Below are 19,332 nucleotides of genomic sequence, written 5' to 3'. Positions count from 1 at the left end.
TTTCAGTCTGGGAAAAAAACTGGAAGAAGAAATTAAAGGAGAAATATCAGAAGATTTACTGTAAATTTAGAAAAGTGCTAGTGTCTTACAAGAATTGTTTCTGAGCCTTTTGATTTTTATAAGTTGTTAGTCTAAAATACTGAATTGCTCTGTTAGAACTTCACAAGTGCTAATATAGACTTCAGAGAAGTTCACACAAACATATAATTTGATCTACTGAACTCTGACACTAGTTTGGTCAGGTACTTTCTGTAACTTTTTGATTATTCCTCCTGAAAGGAGAGTGTATTCAGCTACAGGAGAGATGAGGAGGGACTGTATCAGGGAGTGGAGCAATAGAATGAAGAGTAATGGTTTTAAAGTGAAAGAAGGGAGATTTAGATATCAGGAAGAAATTCTTTACTGTGACGGTGGTGAGCCACCGGAACAGGTTGCCCAGAGAAGCTGTGGATGCCCCATCCCTGGAGGTGTTCAAGGCCAGGCTGGATGGGGCTTTGAGCAACCTGGTCTAGTGGGAGGCTGGGTCTAACCATGGCAGGGAGGGGTGGAAATAGATGATCTTTAAGGTCCCTTCCAACCCAAACCATTCTATGACTCTCTGTCGTACCCAGCAGAACTGGGCTAGAGTGGTCTATCTTATCAACCCTGTGAAGGTTTGTAAACATTTGAAATACAGCGGGAAGATGTATGTAACGTAGCCAGCAGCAAAACCAGAAAATTATTATCATAAGAAACTTAACATGGCATTCACAGAGCTCCTTAAGCAATGAAAAGTATACCAGCTTTCCAAAGAAAAATTGGTAAGGGCAGGTGGTGACTGCCTTTGGAAATCGATGCTCTTTTATGACAAATGCATTAATCTGTAATGGCTAGTAGTGTGAGCTGTAGGCAACCTCCCTAATCTAATAGAGACAACTCTAGATCTTGGTGTCTGTGAAATGTAAAATTTGGCTTTTGATGCCAGACTGGATCAATGTTTTAATTAAGGGAACCTATAATCCTTCCTCTAGCTGCCACTTTCCACTGCGTGTGGCTACATGAGGCTTTTTGTCCTACAGGGAAAAGGTAATTTCCAAAATGCTTGCTGAGAGAGACGAATAAGTAGACTTTTTAGGATATTGTTGGAGAATCCAACGCTGGATCCTGTGTTTATGCATGCTAGCCACTTGGTCTTTGTTGTGTTTTGTTCACATGAATCTACACGTTAAGTAAGCACAGACTTATGCCCTACAAGGACTTTTAAAGGAAACAGAAGAATTATACTAAATTCAGAGATATTCTCTTGATGTCTGTTTTGCTGTGTTTCTGGTAAATTAAAAGGTCTGTGAATACTGCATTGACTATTGTGATAACCTGAATTTTGATGCAATTGGCCTAAATTTCTGGGATTGTTTCAGCTTTTGTTATTTGCTTATTATGTAACACGCAAATGGGTTTTTTTTCTTCATAATACCGATGCCTTTCATGTAACAAAGTTCACTTATGAAATGACTAGTTTTGAACAGAACAGAAGGATCTTCCATTATCTTACAAAGGAAAATTTTCAGTTGCCTTCCATCATGGGAATGCATTTACAAAGACAGTATTCAAAGGTGCTTTGTTTTGGAGTAAAACAGTATTACCCCTCCCCTGCCACCAACAGCCCTTAGGAGTTCCACTATGATACTGTATTTTATCCTAAAGCATGCTTCAAATACTGAAAATATCCCTCTCTTCATGTGTGATGCCCTCTTAAAAGAGAATTCCCAACGTTTTCTCAATGTGTTAAGTATGTACTTGCCACAGATATTTCTGCAGTAAGGAGTAGCAGGATTACTACCAAGATAAAGATTCTTTATCCTTTTTGATCCTAAGAATTCCTTTTTTCTTTCATTTTTTTCCCAAATTCCTCTCTTATAGGATAGTCTTATTCTTCCATAGCCTTTTACTATGTTAATATAAAAACATTCCTTTATCATAGACATTACTGTCTGCTGACTACAGAAATGACGAATATGAAAGTCCAGGCTGTGACAAGTTCATTTATATCATTTGTTTTGTAACAAGCTTGATAAAGCTGTTTTAATGATGAAGGAAGAAGTTACACTACAGAGAAGAGAAGGGTTAAGGTTAATTTCATTTAAAATGAGTCCATAAGGAACATTAACACCGAAGCTGGTGAGGGGTCTGGAGCACAAGTCTTACGAGGAGAGGCTGAGGGAACTGGGGTTGTTCAGTCTGGGGAAGAGGAGACTGAGGGGAGACCTTATCGCTCTGTACAAGTACCTGAAAGGAGGCTGTAGAGAGACGGGGGTCGGTCTCTTCTCCCAAGTTACAGATGATAGGACAAGGGGCAATGGCTTCAAATTATGCCAGGGGAAATTCAGGTTAGATATTAGGAAACATTTCTTTACTGAAAGGGTTGTCAGGCATTGGAATGGGCTGCCCAGGGACGTGGTGGAGTCACCATCCCTGGAGGGATTTAAGAAACGTGTAGACATGGTTCTTCAGGTGCTTCTCTAGTGCCCAAGATTATTGGTTTGTGGTGGGGTATTGTGTGGGTGGGTGATGGTTTTTTGGTTTGGAGGTTGTTGTTGTGTGTTCAGGTGGTGGGAGCTGGTGTTGTTGTGGGGGTTTTTTTTTGGTTTTTTTTTTTTTTTTTTTTTGTGGTTGGACTCGATGATCTCTGAGGTCCCTTCCAACCACTACAATTCTGTGATTCTGTGATTATTTCTTTCCATAGAGCAGAAGGGCAAGTTTTTTACTACTTAACTAATCTTTCCCCGATGAAAGCTTCACTGGTCCTGAAAGCTTCTGGATCAGGTTGCCACAGGATTTCTCTTTCCCATCAATGACATATGGCTGAATCCTTAAAGCATGAGGATTACTTTAACATATTGTTTTAGTTTTCTTAATGCACGTTATGATATGTTCCTCATGTAAAATTCCAGGAGTTACATTGTGAAAATAAATATTTATGACTAGATTAAAAAGGGTAAGATTTTTTTAAAACCTGGGTTTATTTCTATACTGTGTGCAAATTTTCATTGACAGATACTCATTCGGAAATCTCCCTATACTTTTCAGCTCATTCTAGCTAGTGTTTGAGTCTTTTATTTTTTTTCTCGCTTTTATAAGAAAAGTCTAAAGCCCACAATCTGTTAGATATATACACTGAAGTGTAGCTTGCTTCTAAGAGCCTCACACTTTTCACAGAAGATTCTGCATGGAAAGGGTGCCTGTAGCACTTATTTTCCACTTGCACAAGGAACTACAATAGCTTATGGAATTCAAGGGACTGAGGTTCCCATTATATGTTCCTAACTCACTTTCCTTCACTGGATCCAACATATTTCAGCAGTCAGTGTTAGCTTTAGTGGATAACTGTCATTTCTCTTGAGTATCGAAGTAGAAAATATTTCCACCAGTTTTGCATTAAGTCTGATTTATGTGATGCTCGAATAGCTAGCTCTTCTCCCGGCATCTTATGTCCTCCTAATTTAATTCCAGCATCATCTTAATGGGAAGCATTATTATGGGTATGTATAATGGGAGTCCACACGCAGTGTCCTGGCCCACAGTGGACTTCCAGGTGAAACCGAAGGAAGAAGTACTCATTTCCAGAGCTCTAATGAGCAGGAACCTGAAATTTTGTCTCCTTGTGCCATATTGTCACTGGTTCAATCTACATGGAGCAGGTGTGCTCTGCTGTACTCCCGTTAGTCCTGGTCTACCAGTTGTCCCAGTTGGAGGATCTATTGAAACAGCCAGTGGCTTTCATTCATCCCCACCCATAAACTTCCTTTGGGAGGAAGCCCAGATGAGCTGGAGAAATACTGTGTCAGCATGATCCTCTTGCAGCGTGAGCAGGTGGTCTGGAAAGCAGGGTAAGCAACAGGATGCACATGCCCCTCAGGCAGGTCTGTGCAGCTCTGCTGGTGACAGATCACATCTGTGATCTGTTGGAGAGCCTGCTATAGGAAGGGTTACTCTGTGAAAGGTCCTTGGTACAGGGACATGACCCCAGCCTGTTTTGCTAGTCCTCTAGTACACCATGAAGTATGTCTCCTATTAGTCATGGTGAGGGCAGTGGCTTCAGGCTTGGAGTTATTCTTTGTGAGTAGTCTTGAGTATTTTTGTACGTTTTGATCAGCAGAGGATGGGCAAACATATCTATATTTGATGAATGCCATAAATAATAGAGGCAGATTATTTGAACTGAACAGCTTTGTGGTCTCCAGGAGGAAATGAGTCATTGCTTCATGTTTTTTACATCCTCATTTGTGGAGTCCCAATCGCATGTTTGGTTTGTAATATTTCGGAGCTTTTGGTAAGGGTTCTTTGACAACGCAAAAATTACTTTGTGGGTAAAATTTTCTTTTGGTTTATGAATGGGCTTTTTCTTAAATAGCAATAATGTTTAAAAAACAAAAAAGCAAATGTTGGCTTTTTTTCCCTCCTGTTGTACTTTTGCATTTACCACATTTATTCTTCCTCTTCTGTCATTTCTAGCTGGATGCAGTGAATAAATACATGCCCAAGATATTTATCTCTGTACCATGGTTCGTCCAGCTGGTCTTGCTCAGTTTATACCAAGTTATTTCTTGGTGTGTCTCTTCTTGGTCGGCTGTCCGGGAGCCACAAGAGTGCTATGGGAATTGCTTCTTCACTTTTTTTTTTTTTGATACTAACAAATGCTGGGGTGGTGCTGGATAAGAAATGCTTTCTGAGACTCAAGGACAGGAATAAACACTTTTTCTGTAAGTTTAGAAAATTAAAACCATCTTGTGTTGATACTAATCAGTACAGAAGTAGCTGTCATTTAATTTTTGTTGTATTAAAGCCTAAGAATATAATGTTTTCCATGGTGAACTGTTCTGCTCCCTTGTCCCTGAGGGCAGTTTCCCAGGGGGTCCTGTTGACTAACTCCTTGAAGAGCTGGAAGTTTCCTTTCCTAAAATTCAGGGTCCTGACTTTATTTTTCCCCTGACCCATACCCCTTAGGACTGTGAACTCCACCAGTGCATGATCACTGCAGCCCAGGCTGCCTCCAATCTTGACATCACCAATTAGCTCACTTCCATTGGTGACCATCAGGTCCAGTATCACCTCTCCCCTGGTGGGGCTGTCTTACTACTTGGCTTAAGAAGTTATCTTCAGCGCACTCCAGGAGTCTCCTGGATTGCCTATAGCTCACTGTGCTACTTTTCTAACAGATGTTGGGCTGGTTGAAGTTCCCCAGCAGGACGAAAACCTGTGAGTGCAATGCCTGCTGTAGCTGCAGTAAGGCGGCTTTGTCAATTGGCTCCTCTTGATTGGGTGGTCCGTAGTAGACACCAACCACAAGGCTCATTTGTTGCCTCATTCTCTTATTCTTACCTTTGTGGCTTTTATGATCACATGTCTACTGGAAGGAAAACTAAACTTGCCAAGTATTTGTTTAGTGAAGTCTCAATGAATGTTAACTGACTTAAAGGATGTTTCTCTAAACTAAGTCCTGGGTTTGTACTTCTTGTGCTGGCCAAACCCCCAGTAGCTTCATTGAAAGTATGAACTCCAACCCTTGAACAAACAAGCACACAAAAAGGAAGGAGTTTAGAAAGGACCTTCTATAGAACCAGATGACAAAGTCCAAAGTCTACATGGCACTGTAAGACTTTTACAGAAGACTTGTGTGGATAGGTCATCTGCTATGCTGAGTGGTGGCAGATGTTAAAAAAAAAAAACAGTTTGTAACTGAACTCTGTGCTAAGAGCTGTCCACTGAGATTTGAGTCAAATCCCTGTGATAAACATCGTTGGAATGGGCTCATAAACATTGTGCCAAGCAAATGGGGAAATAATTTTCAGAAAAATAGGAAATTAAAAAGACACACAAAAATTAAATTGGCGCACGTGTGAATGAACGCTATTGATTTGGCTGTTTTGCAGAAAATGATGTTGCTAATGCTTTGATTAGCATATGACTGAGACAGGCATTTTTAGTTTAGGTTGTCAGCCCAGTTATACTAAGGCTATTATAACTTTCTCCAAAGGATACTTTTCTGAACAAAACTCTCTGGGCAATCACATCAGGAATCTGACACGTGATACCAACAGTCTCTTTTGGGATAAACTCTCTAAGGCTTCTATGGTTTGGAAAGTGAAAGTAGAAAAATAATCCCTGAAAAATGTCATGATAGAGATTTGTTTTCTTTGTATGTCTTTTCTTTGACATACTATGGAGCTTCATGCAGATTTTTACCATGGTGTCAACTACCTTTGCTTTAACTCACTGGACCATTAATATGTATTCTGCAATTACACCCAGGACTTTGAGTCACATGCAAACCTCACGTATATGCCAGGTGCTGAAACAGTCCCAAAGAGTAGATCTGTGGGTTCTAGCACTTTTAAAAAAAAAAATAATCAGGCCACTTATTTCAAGACTTAACTAAGAATAATTTGGAAACAAGGAGAGAGACTGTGTGAAGGTGGAAGACACCTTTTATTTGTACCCTTTTCTATGGTTTGAGATGACTTGGAAGTTTCCAGCCATAGTCACGCTGTCCCTCCCAAACATACTTGTACAGGTGATAATGAGAGATGGTAGGCAGCTGGTGACACCGTGCTGTGCAGACACAGAAGAGTCTTGTGTCAGATGTCATTTGAGTGAAGTTGTTGGTGATGGATTCCCCAACACTGGTGAGCTTGGCTGGATGGGTAGTGATGAGTCTCCCTGAAGTCTTCTTGTTCATAGGTGGATTAGAACTGTGCGAGGGTTGTTACAGCCTGTGCTGAGGGCTCCAGAGCTAGACTCAATACTCTAGGTGGGGTCTCACACAGCAGAGTAGAGGGGTAGAATCACCTCCTGATGGTCATTTCATATACTAAAGGCTTGATCTGGTTTCCTACTTTCAAACTGTCAGAGAGGTGGTGTGACGTGCCACCTGAACTTTCAGAGCTATGGGGAACATCAGAGGACTCACACACAAGAAGGACCACAGGCATTAGATGACAACCAATGATGCGTGTGACAGCCTAATGATAGCATTTAAGTAGTAGCAAGGTTTTGGGCACTTGCTAATGAAAATAGTGGTACCTATCTGCTCACTTAAGGAAATTTCTTTAATTACTCGCTGAAAGCAGGCTACTTGTTATACTTTCCCAAAATGTTATGGCTTTAGTAATTTATTGTTTCTCAAGACTACGTTTTTTTCTTGGCTCTAGTTGGGTGTCTTTGTGCTGGTCTCACAATATTTTGAAAGTTTTTCTTTTTTACCTTTATTTTTAAGAAGTTAATATGCAGTGAGTCTTCTGAATGGGTTCAGATAGAAAGGCCTGAAGTAGGGTGTATAAGAAGACTAGTTCAGACAGGTGAAAATAGGTGATCAGTGTTTCCTGCTGCTGGTCTTCAGGGAATAAATCATTTATCTAATAGTTATCTGTTGTACTTACTGTCAATGTGATGTGGAAAATATTCTTTGTTTTGAGTATAATAGTCTTATTCTTACAGTACTTGTTAATCTTTTTTATTGGTCAGTTCATATGTTTTTCCACAACATGATGAGCACTTCTTCCTCTCAACTCTGATATTTTTCTGCTGTTGAGGCTTTCTCATTCTCTGCCCGAGTTGACTGGTTAAGACAGGCTGGAGGCTCAGGCACAGGTGTGAATACTTGTTTCCAAACTATGGGCTGTCTGTTGAAAAATTCAGCAAGCCCCTTATAAATCAAGCTGTCAAGCATTTCACCTGAAGAGAGTCTGTTGCAGAGCAACACTGTGTGATAAAGGAGAAGCTTGACAAGTAAGGGCTACTTAAGTTGGTGGCCTTTGAACTCAGTGACAGTGGTCCCGGACTCACGAGTTGAAGCTGCAGGCTGTGTAAAATAAATGGGTTCTGTGGTCATGACCTTCATTAAAATCCAACCTTGTTTTCATGCTTCCTATATTATGCTGTTGCCAAGTAATAAAAATTCAGTTCCTTGTGACATGAAAATCATTCTACCCCTAAAATGCAGTCAGAATGTTTTTAAAAAATATGGTTTATTGACAGCTGCATCCACCATGCCATGCTTTACTCTTCTACTTTATATGTGGCATTTAGCCATACTAGGGTTTTCTTTACTATTTTACTTATTTACAACATAATGATGCCTTTCATGCTTTCAGTGGCTTGTTTTGCAAGACGTAGTCAGGATAGCCTTAGTATAGATTTATTGCTGCTAAAATGTGTCATGAAAATAATCGGATTAACTGTACAGGTGACAGGCTGGTTAATCTATCATCCTCCACCTTAAGCAGTTTCAGAAATTCATTATTTTTATTTTGTGAATGACCTTCATAAGCCATCTATGACTGGTGTCTTCAGATGCTGAAAATACAGACCTTCAAGCTATATGCTGAACTCTGGAAGGAGGGGAAAAAAGGGGTGAGGGTGGATTTCAACAGACTATTCAAAACTAGTAGAAAACAATTAACAAACAATTTTGAATGTCGTCTTGCAATTGATAAGCTGTTGAAGCAAGTAGTTGAAACCTACAGTATCTGCACAAGAATGATTGTGGTGAGTTCATACTAAGTATTTCTTGTGGTTTTTGTTGGTCCTGACTTCTCTACACCTCAGTTCACTCACCTGTAAAATAATAAATCTTGGCTATTTCACAGAGCTGTTCTGATGCTTAATTAATTGCACTCTTTAAAGAGCTATAGTTATTATACTGTGATATATAAAATGTCACACTGTAATTGGTGTAAGAAATGAAATGTCCAAATAGCTATACATGAGGAGAAGGGATATGTCTCTTGAAGGTGCTTTTACATTTCTTTGCAGTGGCAATTTGTGAAGTAGAAAGGAACTGAAACAAAACCAATAAATCAGTGGAATGCTTTCTGTGCTGCTAATTTTGCAAGACGTTTTTAAAGTGGGAATGTGTAGACTTTGGAAACCAGAGACAAAACAGAAGACTGCACAGTGTCCTCAGCTTAAAAAAAAAAGGGACTGGAACTCAGATATTGAAGGCATCCTGCTAATCTACCATCTACTATGATACACCAGCTGAATCCTTTGGAAAGCTAAAACTAGAAAGAGTGGCTTTCTGAGACCATCTTCTGCTTCAGAACCAAGGCAAAGTCTATTTGTCATTGCCTGGGGAACTGTACTCACGCAGCTTCTCAGAAGGCCCACAGGGTTTTCGTACATTTCTGGTTGGATTTTTAGGAGATTTGCAACCCCAAGCGAATTTTGGATTGCTTAGGAAGAGAAACTGCCTTTTCATCCTTTGAAGTACTTTGGATATAGCAGCTACTCTCTACTCAATTAGAATGTATTACTTACAACACTCCCTGCAGCTACCCTAGAGTAGGCAATTAACATTTGGTTAAGAAATTTACAATTTCTTGATGCAAATCACAGAGGGAAATATATATATACACACACATACATACATATATACACAAATATAAAAATAGTGGGTTTTGATACCTCACATCCTTCGTTTAAATTGATGAATGCCCTTATAGAAGGAGGTGGTGTTGGAAAAAGCCTGAAAAATCCTGGGTGCTCATTGTTCCTTGGGGGCAACAGGAACAAGGTGCAAGAAATCCTAATAATGCATAGGTACCATATTCGGCTACACCAAAAGGAAAATATTGACATAGACATTGGAAGACTGCGGTCAAGCAGACCCCCGAGGTGATGACTACAACATTATTTATGTGGGATCTGTTCAGCTGTGCTATAGCTGGGGGAGTTAGTCTATGCTTTGCCCTCAGACTGGCAGAGAAAGAACTGGAAACGTGGGGAATAAACACAAGGGGAGAGCTGTGGATATGGCCTGTCTGGAGTTTAGTAAGACCTTTGACGCTCTTCCTTAACATCCTCATAGAGAAGGTGATGAAATACAGGCTGGATGAGCAGACAGTGAAATGGATTGAAAACTAGCTGAACAGCCAGGCCCAGAGGGTGGTGATCATTGGCACAACATCTACTTGGAGGCCAGTAACTAGCGCTGTACTCCAGGGGTCAATATTTAGCTTCATAATTAATGATCTGAATGATGAGGCAGAGTGTACCTTCAACAAGTTTGCTGATGACAACTAACTGGGAGCAGTGGTTGATATGCCAGAGGGTCATGTTGCCATCCAGAGGGACCTCAACAGGCTGGAGAACCTCATGAACTTCAACAAGAAGTGCAAAGTCCTACACCTCGGAAGAAAGAAACCCCTGTGCCAGTATATGCTGGGGGCCACCCACCTGGAGAGTAGCTTGGCAGAACAGGCTCTGGGGATCCTGGTGGACACCAAGCTGAACGTGAGCCAGCAACATGCCCTTGTGGCAAAGAAGGCGAATGATATCTTCCACTGTGTTAGACAAAGTATTGCCAGCAGGTCTAGAGTGGTGATCTTCTACTTAGCACTGGTGAGGTCAGAACTGGAGTACTGTGTCTTTTTCTGGGCTCCTCACTACAAGAGAGACCCTGAGCCAGCAACATGCCCTTGTGGCAAAGAAGGCGAATGATATCTTCCACTGTGTTAGACAAAGTATTGCCAGCAGGTCTAGAGTGGTGATCTTCTACTTAGCACTGGTGAGGTCAGAACTGGAGTACTGTGTCTTTTTCTGGGCTCCTCACTACAAGAGAGACCCGGACATACTGGAGAGAGTCCAGCAAAGAGCCACAAAGATGATAAAGGGACTGGAGCTTCTCTCTGATGAGAGGAGGCTGAGAGAGCTGAGACTGTTTTGCCTGGAGAAGAGAAGGGTTAGGGGGAATCTCATCAATGTATATAAATATCTGAAGGGAGGGTGCAAAGAGGACAGAGCCAGGCTATTTCCAGTGGTGCTCAGTGACAGGACCAGAAACATAGAAGGTTCCTCCTGAACACCAGGAAACACTTTTTTACTGTGAGGTTGACCGAGCACTGGCACAGACTGCCAAGAGAAGTCATGGAGTCTCCACCCTTGGAGACATTAAAAAACTGCCTGGATGTGGTCCTGTGCAGCATGCTCTTGGTGGCCATGCTTGAGCAGATGGGTTGGATCAGATGACCTCCAGAAATGCCTTCTAACTTCAATGATTCTGTGATTTTTATCAATGTATAGTCTATTAGAAGTTTGCGGGTTAGAGCTCGTTTAAATCCTGGACGTTTGTGCATCCAAAATGTCTACTGAGAAGAATCTGGGCTTTCTGACTTAAGTAATCACCCTTCACCAATACATGTTTATGCAATAGATGGAACTGTTTACTGAGATCACCCAAAAGGTGAATTAGGTTTGAATGAGTTTATCTAAGCTGTAATGCTTCACACATTCTGCTAACACGCTGCATGCTGCATTAGCTGCTTTCTGCCTTATTACCCTATAAAGCTCTAAATGTTTTGGGACTTCGTTATTGTAGAGAATTGGCTTTCCACATCTGATACCTCTGCTGCTGCAATTAGCGTTAATGTGTGAACTAACAACCAGTTTTAAAAGAGAGGGATAAAACAGAAACATCTCATGAACAGTAATAATCCATATACCTTTTTTCCCTCATATCACAGCAAGCTGTGAAGTGAGAAATGCATGCAAATGAACAAAGAATGTGACCTGCTCTGGGGACTTTGAGCTGACATATGGTATTAAGAGCTGTCTATTATAAGCAAGGGAAATTTCCAGGCATGCTTTAGAAATAAGTGGAAAATCTTGAAACTTTATTTTGCAAGTGGTTTTGTTCATTTAACTTCTCAGTGAAATTTCTGGGTACGTGACTTGTCTCTTTCGCCCACTTTTGCACTTGATGAAGACTCTAGCTCAAAAGTTTAATGGCAGAGACATTGACTGGAGGGGCACACTGGGCATGGAGTGAGCTTAACTACAGTTAAACAGTTCCTAGACTTCCAGACAAGTTGCTTTGACCTCTGTATATAATTTCTGCAGTTCGGGTAGAACGATGGCAACCTGCTTTTAGTCATTTTTTTTCTGGTATTGATGTCTATTGAAAATGATGCTAGCTCTGTTCTTGTGCCTTATAACACAGGCTGTTAAAACTAAGCATCCATGTATATGTCTTGGAAGCCTTTATGTGACCCGCTCTGAAATGAATTCAATAGAGATGAACAGCTCCAAACGCTACTATGATACAAGCTACACTCACTCATATTGAAAGGGGGAGCTTAATTAGATTTTTCTATTTGCTTCAACATCGTAGACATCACATTTATTTCAAACCAGTTTAAAAATAGTGCAATGAATGGGATTTTTTTTTTCCATGTGGAATATGTTAATACACAAGGCAGATGATTTATATTCTGAAGTGTTGGTTTTGTGGTCCTTTCTAGCAAGGTTACTGGGTGAAGATCTGTGGTAATAAAAAACTGTACTGAGTCTGACATTGAAAGGAGTACAAGGAAGAAGAAATTTAGTGTTAATCAGGTAAAACATAACAAAATGACGTTGCTTAGTGACCTGTTGTGTTATTATGAGGAAAGTCTAGAGAAGCCAGTAGTGGTCACTGAAGAAAACTTTAATGAGTAACATTTAGCCAACAGTAGAAAATCTGGGAATTTTGTTTTAGGATTTGAAATGTCCGCAAAATTGTTTTCGAAAGAGAAATGAGGAGTTGCACAGTAGAGTGTGCAGTTGTGTCAAGTGAAATCTCTGGGTCCAGAGAGGTTATTTCAAGATTAGTGTCTCAGCTCACAGCTGAACCTGACCCAAGAGTAGCACCTGATGAGAGACCATGTAATATAATAATGAAAAAAGAGCACTATGGCAGCAGTTTGAGAATTAGAGGAAAGCTACAGCTGTGATGGATATAAGAGAAGTCTGTTTTCTTTGAACTCTTCCTTTTGTCTCCAGTATCGCCTCAAAAAAAGCTTCAGATAAAAACAAAAAACAACTGTTTTAGAGACAAGGAGGAATGAAGGGCTTACTGTACAGCCTGGTCTGAAATCATGGCACCTACTGACTGTGAAACTTTTATCTTGGTGAAAAGGAGGTCTCTGGTCTACTTGGAAAGAATAACACAAGTGAGGGAGGTTTCAGATGCACTGGAATTGTGGCACTTGTTGTAAAGGCTGTAACGCAACCTTGAAAACCCCCGTTTGCCTTTTAAGTCTTTAACGTGGAGCCATTACTTCTAGATGGTGCAAAGAATGCTTATGGCTATACACTGAAAAAATAAGAAAAACAGCAGAAAATTATGATTATTACTTCCCAAAAGCTGTATTTTTTTGAGACTATTTGGCTTCTAGCTGAACAGAATTTATTAAGCTAATAACTCTTCTGGTTGGAACCGATCAAAACCGCCACAAGCAGGACACTGACACCAGTGTTGGGCAGTCTGGGATCACCCAAGCATCAAGCCGAGTTACAGTTTTGTTTCCTGCTATAATGGATCCGACTGAAGATATGCAGCCTCTAAGAGCTCTCTACATAGTAAGGAGGGACTATTTATTTTCTTCTGGCTCTTGCAGCCAGGTTTCCATGGATTTTGCCTGCCCTGCTGGGAAATAAAACATCACAGCGAACAGATGGGGCAGCTGAGCTGTTCCTTCAGAGACCTTGTGTCCACCTCAGACACGAGGCCCCTGGGAGCTGCTGTGCCAGCTTGCTCCTCAGAGGGTGACTTTTTAGCCTTGAAATTCTAACTTGGGAGGACAATGATCTATAATGTCTTGCTTCCTCTACTCTTGAAAACAATAGGAAAGACAAAATGCCACAGTGAAATGAAGCAAGGGAATGGGTAAGCCATGTTAATGTCCTTGGAAAAAAAATAAAGTCCAAGAAAAGCCATTGTCAGTGTCAGAGTTCTTTGGCTGTCATAGTCAATTGTATAAATCCCAGTGATGTTATGTCTGCAGCAGATGTTTTTTATTATTTATGATGGGCTGTGGGGAATCTGCCTTCAGGTAGATTTGTTTTGGTGCTACCATGTGTTTTCCCCTAGGCGGTTTCAGGTCTTCCCAGAGCCCCGTTGCAGAGTGAGTCTGTTCTCAGATGGTCCATAAACTTCACTTTCCTGTATCTGCTGCCGTTAACGCTTATTTTGATCGGGAGCTGATACCAGACTGAATGTACACATTGAATGCAATACTGTACATCATGTCTTCTCTAAATGAAGTCGTGCAGAGGGTTGAGTTTTCTGCTGTAAAATTTCCTTATTGGTCTTCCAGAAAAAGCGGGCAATCAGAAACAGGCTGTGATTTCCCAGAAATACGAAGAGCTGTGTTTGGTGTAAGAGTGATGGATTAGGCAGACTATTAGAAAACTGGCAAAGGAAACATTCTGTAAATTAAGAGAGATCAGCTCAGATCTGCATTTATTTAAAGATCTCTATACACAGAACTTTTGAGCAAGGACATCAGGCTGCAGCGTTGCATCATGAAAACAGATCATCACCGCTCAGCGGTTGTGAGGACAAGACTCTGTTACCTAGCAACTTCTCACAGCTGTCTTTTATAAATCCATCCTGTCATGGATGTCACGTTTACGCCACAGTTGGTCTTTACAAATTTTGCACCAGATAGTACTGCAAAATATATCTTCTGAGCAGTAGTATCCTTGGCAGGTATTAAATCATGCCAGCCCAGGTTGTTCTTGCCCTACCTGCTTGCACCGCAGGGCACGGGGCTGTGGGTTAGTTCTTTGCATAAGTTACCAACCTGTCTGGATTCAGAGATGGAGCAGTGTCTGTTACTCAACTTCTCTCCTTCTTTCTAGTACAAATTGAAGGAGAATGGACAATGATCCCTGTTGATTCCCATGCCTATAAGCTGCTCTCCACCTTCTGTTGTAAGAGGTGATTATGAGCCGTAACAGTCTTCTTGAGATGAAGAACCCTTACTCTGGCTCAGTATCAAAATCTGAAATGAGTAAGTAGAGATAGTCTGAATTTTGGCCAAGTGCTACCTTCCTATACTCTACACAGTTCTCAGACACAGAAGATTTCATTCTGGATAGAGATTTTGGATATTACTGGATTACAGATATTCAGCAAGATTGATTTAAGGCCTTAACTTTGCTTTCCAATCTTTGCCTATTAATCACATTTATTTTGAGGTAATGAAAGTTCATCATTGTTTCCAATGGCATTTGGACTTGGAATTTGGAAATTCCAGTCTTCATTGTGTGTTTTACTCCTTGCAGTTATTTTGATGTGTATGCTGTAGTACTGTAAAAAGGGAGTAACAAATATTACATGGAAAAAAATACTGTGCTGATTCCTGCATTATAATTTTTAAATTGCTTTCCATTCATTCTGTTATGAGCAGATGGAGTGCGGCACCTCTTGCTTCAGTAAGTAGTTGCATTCAATTGGATGTGTTATGAACTTTCTCTTTCTCCTGGATTCTGTTAAGAGTACAAGTAGTACAACAGGCTAAGCTTTCTCTGTAGCTCCTAGAAGCTGACAAACATCACATCCCAAAAGAAGATGCTATTAAAAAAAATTTTGCAAGTTTTGTAGTGACCAGCTGTAGTAGTAAAATATTGTGGCCTGTGACTTCCTCATGGTTACTTTAAGTGACTTGATATTAAATGGAACTTGTAAACTAAGTATCAGAGACACTGAGAAGGCTGAGGTCTCATTATGGCTTTTTTTCGTGGCTTCTCAGCATTCTTTCTATGCAAGAAAATTTCACTGGAAATTGTCACCTTCTATAAGAACGTTGTATGGAGAGAATAAGACATAGATTCACAAAACTGGTGAATTCTACCTTAAACGTGTTTTGTGATGAGGAATTTTTATCTTTTTTTTTTTTTTTTTTTTTTCTACCGCTTGGAAAAATTACCTGAGCATAAAAGAGGAATACTGATTTAAAAGGAAAAAAAAAAGAAATCAGTTTAAAATTTTATGTAGTCCTTCTTAATGGCAAGAAGAATAAAAAAATGAGGGTATTTTTTTTTTTTTTTTTTTTTTTTTTTTTTCAGATTTCTGCCTGTAATAGAAGCAGTGACGAGTGCAAGGGCAGGAAAGATACTATTAATGCATTTTGCAGTCTGCCCATTGACTGGGAGTACTTTTTGTACTGCATGCAAATCGACATTCTTGACTCCATGTGATGGGAAGCAACTATTATGTTAGTTTTTCTTTCCCAAACAGATGCCCTGGACAGTTTTGATGAAATGCCTTTCTCAGTTCCATGCAGACCTTAGCCTACATTTCAAGCAGCTCAAGCTGTGGAAGCCAGTAAAAGGGTTTTCAAACCTATTTTGACAAGTACACGTTAGGTATTTTTTCCTCCCTATTTAACCCGTGGGATTATTCAGAGTATATTGGCTTTGAGTGCAGGTGTTCCCATTTCATTTGAGTAGCAAATGGGTGGGTAAGTACCCAGACAATGCAATGTTGAAAGCATCTCACTTTAAGGAAAGTGATTTCTGCTTTGTCTTCTTCCTTTAGCTGTCTTGTCTTTGTGTCAAGATCTTGATAAACTTAGCCTGAAAAAGTGGGATTCAGTTAAGGATGCAGTCAAATTCCTGTCTACACCCAACAGGAATATCAAATGTGCAAATCCAGGACAGGGAATAGATAACAGCTCTGAACAAAAGGATCTGTGGCTCACAAGAGGGATGTGGACTAATGCCAAGATGTTGCAGAAAGAAAACAGGCATATGCTGTGTGAAGAGAAGGAGAACCTGCAACATCTTGTATTTAACATAAAGAAGACATAGAGGGGATGTGGTATCAGTCTTCAAATACATGAAAGGCTGCTGCTGACTTCAGTGGTTAAGTCAGGACATGATGAGCTTAAAATGCAGGAAGGTAGATGTCAATTAGTAAAGGGAAAACTTTCTAGTCCCGAGGATGCCTTTTGCATCAGTTGCTTCAGGATGTTACAGGGAATCAGTCACTGGCAGTTTCTAAGTATGTATTAGCCAAACGTGGTACAGGTCCTACACCACCACTAGCCCTGCCTTGGAGCATCCAAAAAATGGACTGTGTTACCTTCCTAGGATTCTCTGGGATTATGCCAAAATGTGTAACAGTATTATCTCATTATCAGGATAGTACTTGATAAGAGGCAGGAAGAAAGGAAACATATTTTTAGAGTATGGTTATTTTATTTACAGTTACTCAAATATCTGTTCATGCCAATTCCTAACATTCCAGCATTAAAACTTAAAAGAACATCTAAAGAAAATGTCCTAAGTACACACAGAGTGATCTCCATGATACAAATCAACCTTTTTACCAGAGCTCCAGGGCCACCCTCAGCTGAAGTCTTGTTTTTGAGGTTTCCCCCCCACACCCAACACCTTTATTTTTTCCTGTTACCTCTTGTAACTGTGGAAAACTTCCTACAATTCCTTCAGCCCCCTTTACTATGACACAGAATCATAGCAAGTGGTAAGCTGTCATCAGGACCACTCGTCCTAAATCATGTACCCAGGGTGATGGATAGTGACTGGACAGAAAAAAAAATTGCTTTTTAATACAAGCTGGATTCCTACAGTTTTCTTTTGTCTTGCTTGTTTGCTTCATCCAGCTATTAAGTCTTGTGATTTAAAGTCTTTGAGTCAGAGCTTCCACCTACTGTTTGATTAATGTCTTGCACATGGGTTTTTCTTCTATGTAAAGATGGCTGTGGCCTCTCTTCTCCCTTGCCCTTCACTTGCTGAGAGTCCCTAAGACAGTGCATCAGCTTAACAACCAGAATGATTTCAGGTCAAGTACTTGGCAAGAAATGTGAGTAGAGCACTCTTCTGGAAAAGGCCCTGAACAGCAGAGCTTAATTAATTGATTAGCATCTGATTTCCAGTTAAACATTTAATAAATCTTATCTTTTATGTTATGTTCTGCACAATACGTGGCATATGAAAGCGGCCAGCTGGTTAAGATGCACACTGTGCTGTTCAGCATATTGGCCAGCCAGCCAGGGTGCAAATGAAAGGAGCTGCCAAGCTGTCTGTGAGGATGGGACATCACAGGGGAGAAAAAAAAAAAAACACAATAGGGGCGATGGTAGAAAAAAAAGGCAAGAGGGATAGTAGCAATGATAGAAGAGAAAGGAAGTGCTTTAGGAGCCGAGGAGGAGGCTGCAGCCATTGCTTATCAGGTGAAGCCTTTAAATATTCAACCCACTTGTTTCAAGTCGATTACTCCCGGTTTAGTGCGTATTAGCTGTTGATGCTCCACGTGAAGACAGAGGCTGGAGCCAACATAAAACAATTCTGCTCACCAGCAAAGTGAACTGAGTGCTAGCGAAGCGTTAGATCACAGCATAAGATCATCTCAGGGAAGCTGCTCTCATGCACAGTGGAGGATTAATTAATTAGAAATGCTTCTTTTGGCCCAGTGAACTATACTGGAAGAAAGCAAAAATTTTAAAAAGTGATGCAGATACACTAGTCATTGAGCAACCAGAGGATCTCGACAGGAAAAGGAGCAAGAGCTGTCAGAGGTAGGGACCTAAATCAGATACTTGGAATACTAGTCCTTGTAAAATCCATGATGAGTAACTTGGTAACATAAAAGAATACAAGCTCAGAGCAAATGGTATGTTTCTTACGTGGAAATTTTATTATTGTTCTCTCTCTAGCATCTGCTTCATTCATTGATCTATCTATTTTAAAGAAACCCCTTAGGATAACACATACACACAAAGTCTATTGAGTCCAGCTAGAAACTGGACTCATTCTGGCTTTTTCAAGCAGAAATGCACATACTTCCCCATTTTGAAGCTTTATCAACAAAAAAGTGCTGCCACTTGCACCACTAACAGTTAAGTACAGACAGCAGCAAGATGCAGCATTTTTTCCTGTCAAATATAACTTCATTATTATAGTCCTTTTTTTATATTTTTGTGCTTGCTTGACATAAGCACTTTTACAGAAAGTTGTAGTTTCTGCTTTTTTATAATTGGTATGTTATGATGGGTCTCTTAACAGCTTTAATTTTCTTTCAAATTAATTTTCTTTAATTTTCTTTCAAATTTCAGCCCCATAAGCCTTGATTGATGAAGTTTTCTTCAGCTGAAAGTAATTTTAATTTGAAATGCACACAGAAAAACACTACTTCTTTTTTTTTTTTTTTTCTTTTAAACTCAGCAGTGCAAGTCTGACAGCACCAGGTGCCCCTAAGACCCGGTGCTTCTATGACTTCATTACCCAAATAAAACCCACAAATTAAGCACGACAACATCTGAAATGAATGGGATTTGTTCTGTCTTTCCTTGACTCTTTTCCGTGCTTGGGAAATCAAGTGCAGGGGCAGGGAGCAGCCAGGCTGTGCTCCTGTTCATCCCTGGGATGCAGCGATGGGACCACAGAGGCTTGAGGCCATGGCACCAAACGCCCCCTCCCAGCACAGGGATGGGGGAGCCTGGGCTGTAAAAAAGGCTGTGAGGGGCTGCAAATAGGAGATGCAGGTGATAAAGATGCTAATAATGAATG

At 40.4% G+C, this 19,332-nt stretch overlaps 1 long non-coding RNA gene across 1 annotated transcript in view; it reads right to left on the bottom strand.

Annotated features, from left to right (window-relative positions):
* Window positions 1–7,712: 7,712 nt before the first annotated feature.
* LOC106900293 overlaps window positions 7,713–19,332 on the bottom strand; it is a 37,501-nt gene continuing 25,881 nt past the window's right edge. Inside the window, exon 4 of the long non-coding RNA XR_001414133.1 lies at window positions 7,713–7,837. This is a non-coding gene — a long non-coding RNA (uncharacterized LOC106900293). The remainder of the gene's footprint in view (window positions 7,838–19,332) is intronic.

The sequence above is a fragment of the Calidris pugnax genome, unplaced genomic scaffold (genome assembly GCF_001431845.1).
Source record: "Calidris pugnax isolate Ruff unplaced genomic scaffold, ASM143184v1 scaffold806, whole genome shotgun sequence".
NCBI classification, from domain to species: domain Eukaryota; kingdom Metazoa; phylum Chordata; class Aves; order Charadriiformes; family Scolopacidae; genus Calidris; species Calidris pugnax.
The sequence above is the reverse complement of the archived record's forward strand: the minus strand, read 5'-3'. Positions and strand labels throughout refer to the sequence as shown.